Below are 10,000 nucleotides of genomic sequence, written 5' to 3' on the forward strand. Positions count from 1 at the left end.
TGAGATGTTGCGGCGTGACTAAACGGCTCCTACAACCCTTTAAGTCGTTCATACCATATCCTGCATATGTCCACTGGAAAAAAACAACGCACTTTTACGTATTAATTTGTCACAAAAGTATTCACGGATTCACGGAAGTTGGTTGTGCTGAGACAGCCGTGCGGATTTGTGCATAATAGTCTTTTCTTAATGAATCCATCCATCAATCCAGCCGTGCGATTGAAACAAATCTATATATTATCGAAATAACACATTTGCTTGGTTAACTCCTCCTCATGCCCTTTCTATGCAAGACTAACATAATATAAATATAAAATATAAAAGCCCTTTGTACACACACATATAAGTCAACAGCAACAGAGAGAGAGAAGCCAAAGAGAATGTTTGCCCAATTGGCAATGACAACTAATAAATGCTTTCTGGCATGTAAGAATAGAAGGTGGATTAACATGCGCCAATGTTTATATACAGAAGACGTATGCGCTGGAAATTCGATGAATTGCATCCGCTAGCGTATTTGATTGCCCACGACTTTTTGCCTTAAGGTGCCACTGAGGATAATTCTGTAAAATACTGAAATATATTGACATATGTATACATACACACGGATCAGCCACAACATTAAAACCACTGACAGGTGAAGTGAATAACATTGCTCATCTCGTTCCAGTGGCACCTGTCAAGGGGTGGGATGTATTAGGCAGCAAGTGAGCAGTCAGTTCTCTGAGCGACTTTGACAAGGGCCAAATTGTGAGGGCTGGACGACTGGGTCAGAGCATCTCCAAAACGTCAGGTCTTGTGGGGTGTTTCCAGTATGCAGGTGCCCATGACAGGGTCATCAGGGGCACCTATGGGCTCATTGATGCACATGGGGAGTGAAGTCTAGGTCGTCTTGTCCGATCCCACAGAAGAGCTACTGTAGCACAAATTGTTGATGCTAACCCCTGTCCACCGCCGAAAGCGCCTACAATGGGCACGTAAGCATCAGAACTGGACCCTGGCGCAATGGAAGAAGGTGACCTGGTCTGATGAATCACGTTTTCTTCTACATCATGTGGATGACCGGGGTTAGGGTCCGATCCGATCCAGCATCTGTGGGATGTGCTGGAACAACAAGCCTGATCCATGGGGGCCCCACCTCGCAAGTTACAGGACTTAAAGGATCTGCTGCTAATGCCTTGGTGCCAGATACCACAGGACACCTTCAGAGGGCTTGTGGAGTCCATGCCTCGACGGGTCAGAGCTGTTTTGGTGGCACGAGGGGGCAGGCTACACAATATTAGTGGCTATTAGTGGTGGTTTTAATGCCGTGGCTGATCGGTGTATACACATATACATACTTATTGGCATACTGAGAAATAGATTGTGTGGTATGCACTGCATCACATTCACATTCAATAGAAATACACATAATAATTCCAACTCTCGCTCACATATAGATGCACACCCCACCGCACACATACACACACTGACCACCGTTCTAGCCCTAACCCACATGGATCAGATGGTAAATATCAATACTGTAAAGACTCTAAAGTCCTTGCATCCTTCCATCACTCTGAGCAAAATGTTTTGCTTCAAGCAGAGCAGCGGCCGCTCTCAGCATGCGCCCCTTCCCCGGCGCTGTGGCTTTAAGAGGGACGCTCGCACACAGCCAATGACAACAATGCATGTTCCTGTAGCCGCGCAGCTGGGGCCGACCTGAGGTAACCCGGACTCTTATTATTTTAGCAGCGACGCATGGAGGAATGCAAGCCAGTCGGACGGGCCTCTAAACATCTCCATTACTCTCGGCTCTGCATCCTGGCACCAGCACCAGGGATGTGTGGCCCCAAACCTGCAGCCAGAAGCACCACGGCCGGCCGGCCGGCGTGACCGCTCCCCCCACCGAGAGAGGAGAGGAAAGGCAGCCCGGGCCAGCTGTGGCCAACCTCCATTCCGCCGTCGCACCGTACTGCGACCGGCTTTTATGACGGCTCCACCGCACGGGTCAGAGCCAACAGCCATGACAACATCCATGCAGGGCAAACAAAGTCATCTATCAAATTGCGATGCCTCTTTCTTTGCTACTCACCATTAAATCCAATAAGGGGGTTTTCAACAGAAATTTTAAAGAGAAAAAAATGCTCTCCACATCATCAAACATTATTCAAAAGTGCCGGTAAAGCCATTTTAATGCTCCACAGTGTTGGACCGCTTACTCGATTCTCAAGTGAAAGCATAATCCTGCTTGTGTTTGTGTGTGTGTTTTTGTGTGTATGTACTTATGTGTGTGAGGGAGGTAGAAGGGAGGGAGGCAGGATTTTCTTCCTCCAATCTACAACCCCCACCACCACCCACCCACCCACACACACACACACACACACACGCACACACACACACACGCACACACACACACACACACACACACACACACACACACACACACACACATACACACACATACACACACAGCAGATCTGGCCTCTCAGGTCTAAGTCCCCCAGGTACCCTGGCTCTGCTGCTATTGTATTATTGTCCAGGATGTCCTTCGGCTTCAGGTCTTGGTAGGCCCAGATAGGGTTGCCAAGGCAACGGCTGGAGCTGGGTGGAGCTGCAGCCTCAGTCCAGCCTTGAGCCATGTGTTGGAGGAAAAGAGGGAGGCAGAGAGAGTGCCGAGTGAGAGAGAGAGAGAGAGAGAGAAAGAGAGAGAGAGAGAGAGAGCGATAGAGACACTAAGGTTTGTTTTCCTCCAAGATGACCAGAAATCTGGCAGAGAGGCTCTTTTGTCTTCAGAAAAGGAAAAACACCAAGACACTTTCCAACAAAACACCTCATGTGAAACAGGGTATTTAGTTCAGCGCAAGGACAACAATTAGGTGCATTCACGACATCTCGATTCCTATTCCAAATTGCTTCGAGAGGGCTGTGATCCCTTCCCCACTTCTGGATTCTGGCGTTGGAAATCGGGACGCCTTGTTTTTGTGTGTGTTTTTGCTTCTACCTCACATTGCTGGAAGGTGCCCTGCCTTTCCGAGTACAGTCCAGTTAATCCAGTGGCTTGTTCCACCACCCTCCTAATGAACTAGCCTGCAGCGCACTCCTCATAGGAAATCAATGGCCAGCGCATGTCTATGCTTGTGGCTGTAATGACCAATGAGCCGACGGCAGGAGAGAGCCTTAACACTGAGTAATGAAGTAATGGAGTGGTGTTGTGCATGGAGGAGATCGCATCGAAAAAACTTTGACCGAAGTCGATAGACCCCACCCCACCCGCCCACACTTTTTTTTTCACACCCACAAAATTCTCATCTCTGTGTGCGTCTAAAGTATTTGTTTTCAATGAGACGGAGAGCAAAAGGGCAAACGAGATTAGCCCCCGAAATGTGGCAAAGTAATTCAAAGCAATAAACCAATGTGTGTACAGTGTTTTCTACCACCAGATTTGGACTCCTGGCAGGAAGCAAGCAGCATGATGTCCATCAGTGGTGTGAGGCACGGTGTGTGGGAGATGAGGAGGGAAAGAGAGACAGAAAGAGAGAGAGCAAGAGAGAGAGTGTGTGTGAGAGAGAGAGAGAGAGAGGAAGAGGAAAAAGAGGGCAGATTAAGATCACCTTTCCATTTGCTGCAACGAAATGAAATGGCCATCCCAGGTGTGAGGGGGAGTTGTTTGGTGGGGGGTGGGGGATGGTGGGGACGGGGGGGGACGGGGGGGTGGAGTGGAGGAGAGAAGAGGTGGAGGGAAAAGGAGGGTGGGGGGCAGTTGATTGTTGAGGCATCTCATTTCTCTGTCCCTCCTCCTCCCTGCCCTCCTCCATTCCACGCCAAAATCCTTAGAGAGCAGGGAGAGGGACCAGGTGAGGAATGAGGCCAGTTTTTTTTTTACCAGGAAACAAATACATATTTGTGAGTGTGTGCTCGTTTCTAGTGTGGAACTGTGCGATGTGTCTGTTTTATTCATTTTGTGTCTCGTGTTTGGTTTTTATAGGTGGAAACCGGTGCACTCCCCTAGCCTGGACCACGTCACTATCTCGGTGCGCAGGTCCACCGGACCACGTCTCCCCGATGGCTATCAGCTCTGTGCTGACAGCGGCGATAGTGGCCGACTGGAGCCGAGGGATAAGCCCCGGCTGAACGCGGGCAGGGCAGACCAGACTAGCCAGTCAATAAGGGGTGACAGCCCTCCACTGAAAGCCCCCCGACCTCGTCTGACCCCGCCTGACCTCATATAGCACGGACATTCATACCCATGATGCTCACACTTCCAGCAAATGTCCACGTGGCTGGGCACAATGCATAGACAGCATATATAGACATATATACAGTATATATTAACACATAGATGCATGCACAATCACACACGCACGCACGCACACACACACACACACACACAGAAACACAGAAACACACACACACACACACACACACACACCAGCACCAACAAACACCGACCTACAGAGTTAATATACAACGGTACAAATTGCAACATGCATTCAGCAACTGTGAAAGAGACTGAGAAGTGTCACCTTCAGTCACTTCCCTATATTGGCATGGCTTCTATAGCTTTAATGCGTCTGTGCTGCCAATCCACTCACAGCACGTGGATGTTTGGCAAAAGAGGCAAAGATTTATTTCCTTTCATAAGCGATTGCTCATTATTAATTGCCGCTTGTTTTCAAAGGTCAGGCTTTAATAGGAACTAATTAGATGGCAAAGTGTTAAAAGGTGGGGGATTGGTTTATATGTGTGTATGTCTGTGTGTGTGTATGTGTGTGTGTGTGTGTCTGTGAAGGAGGGTTGTGTAAAATGCCTTAACTCGAGGTTGAGTTATCCAAGGACAGGCTGCAGTGAGGACCTACATACAAAACGAGGCCGTGTACCGTACTGTACGTTCAGACACAAAATCAAATACGGTAAGTGGAACCGGAACATATATCCGCCGTGCCCCCGTCCACTCGTGCGGTCATTTACACGTGCGTGCGCATTACATCGCCCCCTTAAACACGCCGCGACAGACGGAGCCGGTCCGAAGCTTTGTTCCCATGTTGAGCGCCCAGAGCAACTGTGTGCATCTGTGTCACAGCGGCTGGACCTGCTGCCATGGGCTGAGAGCGGGTGGGGGTTGGGGGCGAGGGCGGGGTGGGCGGTGTCCGTTGGTCGGCGGTATTTATAAGGACACGGTATGTATGTGCGGGTTTAGGAGACGCTAGTGAAACACGCGGCGTGCGTGCGTGTGGGGGGTGTGCGGGGGAATAGAGGGGGGGGGGGGGGCGCAGCGGAGGCGCCGTCACAGTCGTGGTTCGCAAAACATCCCAAGGATGGCCGGAGAGGTTGTAGAGGGAGGAGGGGTATTCAGCGGGGTGGAGGAAGGGGGAACGCTGGGGTTGGAGAGAGGGGATATGGACCGGAGCCAAGGCCCGGTCGAGCGCAGTGCACACAGTGCAAGAATGCCAACACCCCTCCCACCCCCCCACCCCCGCCCACACCCGCCGCCTCCCTCATCCTCCTCCTGCTGCTCCCCCTCCGCGAAAAAAGAGGAGCGAGGGAAGAGGAAGGAAGGAGGGTTAAGAGTGTAACAGGAAAACAAGGTGGGGGTGGGGGGTATACGAAAAGAATATAGACATCTAAAGAATATATTTGGCGACATATTCAACTAACAAGCTCTGGCGCTCACAAGCAAAAGCATAGCGGGCAGCAACCGGCTCTCGGGTGAAACATGCAATGAGCATTTCCTCTGTTGTGGTGTTGTTGCCGCTGCTCACTTCCCTCTTCTGTGCCCCCGGATGCCTCTGCGCGACACGCCGGCCTCCGAAAACCCACTCTCGGCTCGCTTCGAGGCTGTTCCGCTTCCTCTCTGTCGGGGGTTCGCTGAGAGGAACACGTTTTTCCCGCCGCGACGTCGGAGACGCACCTCGGTATAACCGGGGTCAGAGAGAGAGAGAGAGAGAGAGAGAGGAGGAAGCCTCGACGGCGGCGGCATAAAGCGCGTCGCTCCGCGCGCCGGGGCTGAACTACTAAACTGCAGATAACCCTTCTCGAGCCGGGCTGCTGCTCCAGTGTTTGGGCAAAGAAAAACGTAGAGTTTACAGTCTAGACCTCAAATGGCTTCCACCGGCCTCATCTTGTTACGTTTCGAATGCCTCTGGCCTGCAGAGGTCATTCAAAACCTTTTCCAGCAGGTGAGCCACTTAGCGGCAGTTAGAAATGACTGACTAAAAGCTCCCTCTTAATGTTTTCTTCCTATGTGCCGTTAAAAAAAAAAAAAAAAAAAAATCCCAAAGGTGAACTCAAAATAACCCTCTTTAATTCACTCCCCACCCAAACAGTATGCGCCAGGTACAGTGTTTATGGTGTGAGCGCGTGCGTGCGCCTGTATCCGGAGTGTGGGCTGCGTTTGTGTTTCGGGGGGGTCCAGAGGTGCAGATGTGTGTTTTCATCCAGCCCTCAGCCCCCTAGATGTACTGAAATGGACATAATCTTTTTTTTTTTTTTTTGCTGGCCATTCCTGGCAAGGACTGAATGGCCTCAGAATTTCCATTTCATAAGGCATATTTTCCTTGGCAGGAGCGGCAGGCAAAAGTCTTTTGGATGCTTCTGGGACATTTTTGAACAAGGCTCAAGAGAGAGGAGTGCTACTACGTCCCCGCGCGCATAGTAGCACGGCCTCCTTTAACCGCCGACGAGCACAATGGTATTAAAAAAACCCTGTGGACGTCTCGGCGTCTTGTGAAAAGAGGTCCCTTTAGGGTTTAAAACCCCCTTAGAGATGCACTCAACTGATGCACTTTACCTCGAAAAACACCCAAGCCTCTTCCTCTGGGAGCTCAAATCAGATCTGCAGGAGGGGAAAACATATCTCTCTCCTCCAACGCGGCTCTTATTGGATGGAATAGGGTTCGCACGCTTTTGTTGTTTCCGACCTCCGGGGACAGACGGCGCGACGTGAAGATCTCATCAGCGCCCCGTCAGCGCCTACTTGGCGTCGATCTCTATCCGTCAGATTCGATTTGGTTTCCGTCGGCTATTCGACGGGACGCGGCGACGCGGAGTGACCAGGTCCACTTGAAGTGCGCTCTTGAGGAATGCAAGCTGCGCGTCAAACAACACAAAGGTAACACGCTCTTTATATCGAAACCCTGACGCGGTATAATTTCCTTTTTCGAGTGCTTGTCACCAACAATCTCATGTTCCGGGGGAGTGTAGGGTGACATTTCTCTGCCTTGCATGAACGCTTTTCAGCTTGGCCCCAACCCTCCGTGTCAGCAGGCCATTAGCCACAATTTGCACCTCACGGTGCCATACATATATGGCAGATGTACATACACGATTACTAGTAATTAGCAAAACACAAAGGCAAATAGGCAGTGTGATATACTGTGATTTTGGCCCCGGTCTCCATATTATTTTGATTGATCTATACGGTAGCATGGGGGAAAAAAACGTTGACAAATCGGTAAAGCTGTCATCCGATGTCAGCATGTGTACATCGTAAAAAGCAAGAAGTAGCACCCGTGACGTCGCCTGCAGGTTTTTTGGAGAGACAATTTGAAACCTCAAGTTTGGGTTTCCGCTCGCCTTCACCTTGGCAGGGTACCGAGCCAGATCTTTCTCAGTTCTGGCAGCGGAGTGGAGTCTCAATTTGCCTAAGAGTGAGTGAAACCCCCACACAGACGGAGGAAGGAGTCAAGGAAGTGCTCAAACGAGCGACTTGTCAGTCAAAGCAACTAGGCCTTCACACACCCACTAGAAGAAGCAAACCTGGAGACCAAGCCCCTTGAGTCACATTGACTTTGTTTTTCTAGTGAGAAGTTTCTTCTTTTTCCATTGACTTCCATTCAGTCTGAGCCATTTCAGAAGCCATGATCGAGCCACCATTAGCCAAGCTGCAGTTTTTAAGCGCTGCTACATTGTCTTCAACACTCAGCCATATTTGTTGCCGCTGAGCATATTGTCCACACACTCAAAAAACAAACGCGATTTCCCCTGACCTTAAATGCTCTCACATCTACAAAGTAATAAATGTATGTAATGACTAAGAAGTCGGAAGTCAAAGAGAGAGAGAGTGAGAGATAGAGAGAGAGAGAGAGAGAGAGAGAGAGAGAGGCGCGTCCTGTCCTCAGCGCCCCATCCAGGGGCCTCAGCACCTGGGAGGAAACCAACTCCATTTCTAGAGAGATGATACCCATGTAAACACACACCCACACAGACACACAGACACACACACAGACACACACACACACACAGAAACACACACACACACACACACACACACACACACGCTGTACAGTATATATACACACACATACACACAAGCAAGGCCCACGGAAGTCCCCATATTCTGGTGGATTGCCCTTGGGTCCTGGCTATTTCTGCCAGGGGCAGGGAGATCCTGTGTCAGTAATCCTGATGGGATGAGGTGGACGAGGTCACCGGATGCAGCTAAAGCCCACAGCCTTCACAGGCAGCCATGTATGAGCACACACACACACACACACACACACACACAGACAGACACACAGACACACATACACACACACACACACATACACACACACACACACACACACACACACACACACACACACACAGACACACAGGTACACACACACACAGACAAATTAACTTGTAAGTAAGAAAGGGAAGCGTTTTGCTGAGCAGGGGAAGTGTCTCGGTGTCACCCCAACAAGACGGACAGGAAAGTTCAACTCAACGAAACACATTGAAGGATAATGTGAGAAAACCCTCTGCATATTAGCTGTAGTCAAGATAGTACTACTACTATTACTACTGCTACGACTACTTTTACTAGTACTACTAATACTACTATTACTAGTACTACTACCACTACTATTACTACTACTACTACTAGTACTAATACTACTACTACTGGTACTTCTAACACTACAACTACTACTACTACTACTACAACTGCTACTGCGACTACTACTACTACTACTACTGCAACTGCTACTGCTACTACTACTACTACTTCTACTGTTTCTGTTCTGTTACTATTTGGACTACTAATAGAAAAAATTATAAATAAATAATAATAAATAATAATAATAATAATAATAATAATAATAATAATAATAATAATAATAATAATAGTCTCTGTTGTCTTCATAGAATGGTTCATTTACTGAGTAGAACTCCATTTCAGCATCACATCACTTACTCTGCCTTTACAGTTAAATGTGTGCTTTTTGATTTTGAAAACAAACAGTCATTCTCTGCCTTGGTGGATTTTACCGTCTGTCTATCTGTGACGTTTAATCTCGGCGAAAAACCTCCCCACCTCCACCTCCACCTCCATCTCCACCGACACCGACACCGCACACCCCCCCCCCCTTCTTCTCAGATCTTGTGAAACTGGGGAAAGGAAATTACAAAAAAAGAGATGAGCTTTATTTCTCTCTTACTGTCTGTCCGCGACGGGAACATGCGGCGGTTGTCTGGTTTGACTGTGTTGCTTACCAGCTTCTCATGAGCCGACTTCCTGCAGCCGTGCCTCTGTTGCACAGCTATATCTGTCCGGTCAACGCATGCACACAAACACACACATACACAACCGCACATGCACACGCACAAGCACACGCACACACAGACACACACACACATGCACACACACACACACACGCACACACACACACGCACACACACACACACACACACACACACACACACACACAGACAGACGCACACACAGACGCACGCACAGAAACACGCTCACACACACACACAGACACACAGACACATGCCTACTGACCTCTGCCTGCACTCTCTATCAACCATAAGTATTTTTATTTCCACTTTAAAGACTTAACATTAGTCTTTTAACATCTAGCTCCACTGGTGGAAGAGGAATATGTTTTTAACGCATTTGATCCAAACACCCGCCCACATACACACACACACACACACACACACACACACACACACACATACACATTAAAACACACTCAAACAGAGACACATTTCCACTCGCGCAGGCTTTTTCCTCAACGCACACACGTGATCA

General features: G+C 49.1%; 1 protein-coding gene across 1 annotated transcript in view; it reads right to left on the reverse strand.

Moving 5' to 3' along the window:
- The window catches only part of klf12b (Kruppel like factor 12b), a 36,616-nt gene that overhangs the window by 19,156 nt on the left and 7,460 nt on the right, over positions 1 to 10,000 (reverse strand). The window lies entirely within an intron of this gene.

The sequence above is a fragment of the Zeus faber genome, assembly GCF_960531495.2.
Source record: "Zeus faber genome assembly, chromosome: 18".
NCBI lineage: Eukaryota > Metazoa > Chordata > Actinopteri > Zeiformes > Zeidae > Zeus > Zeus faber.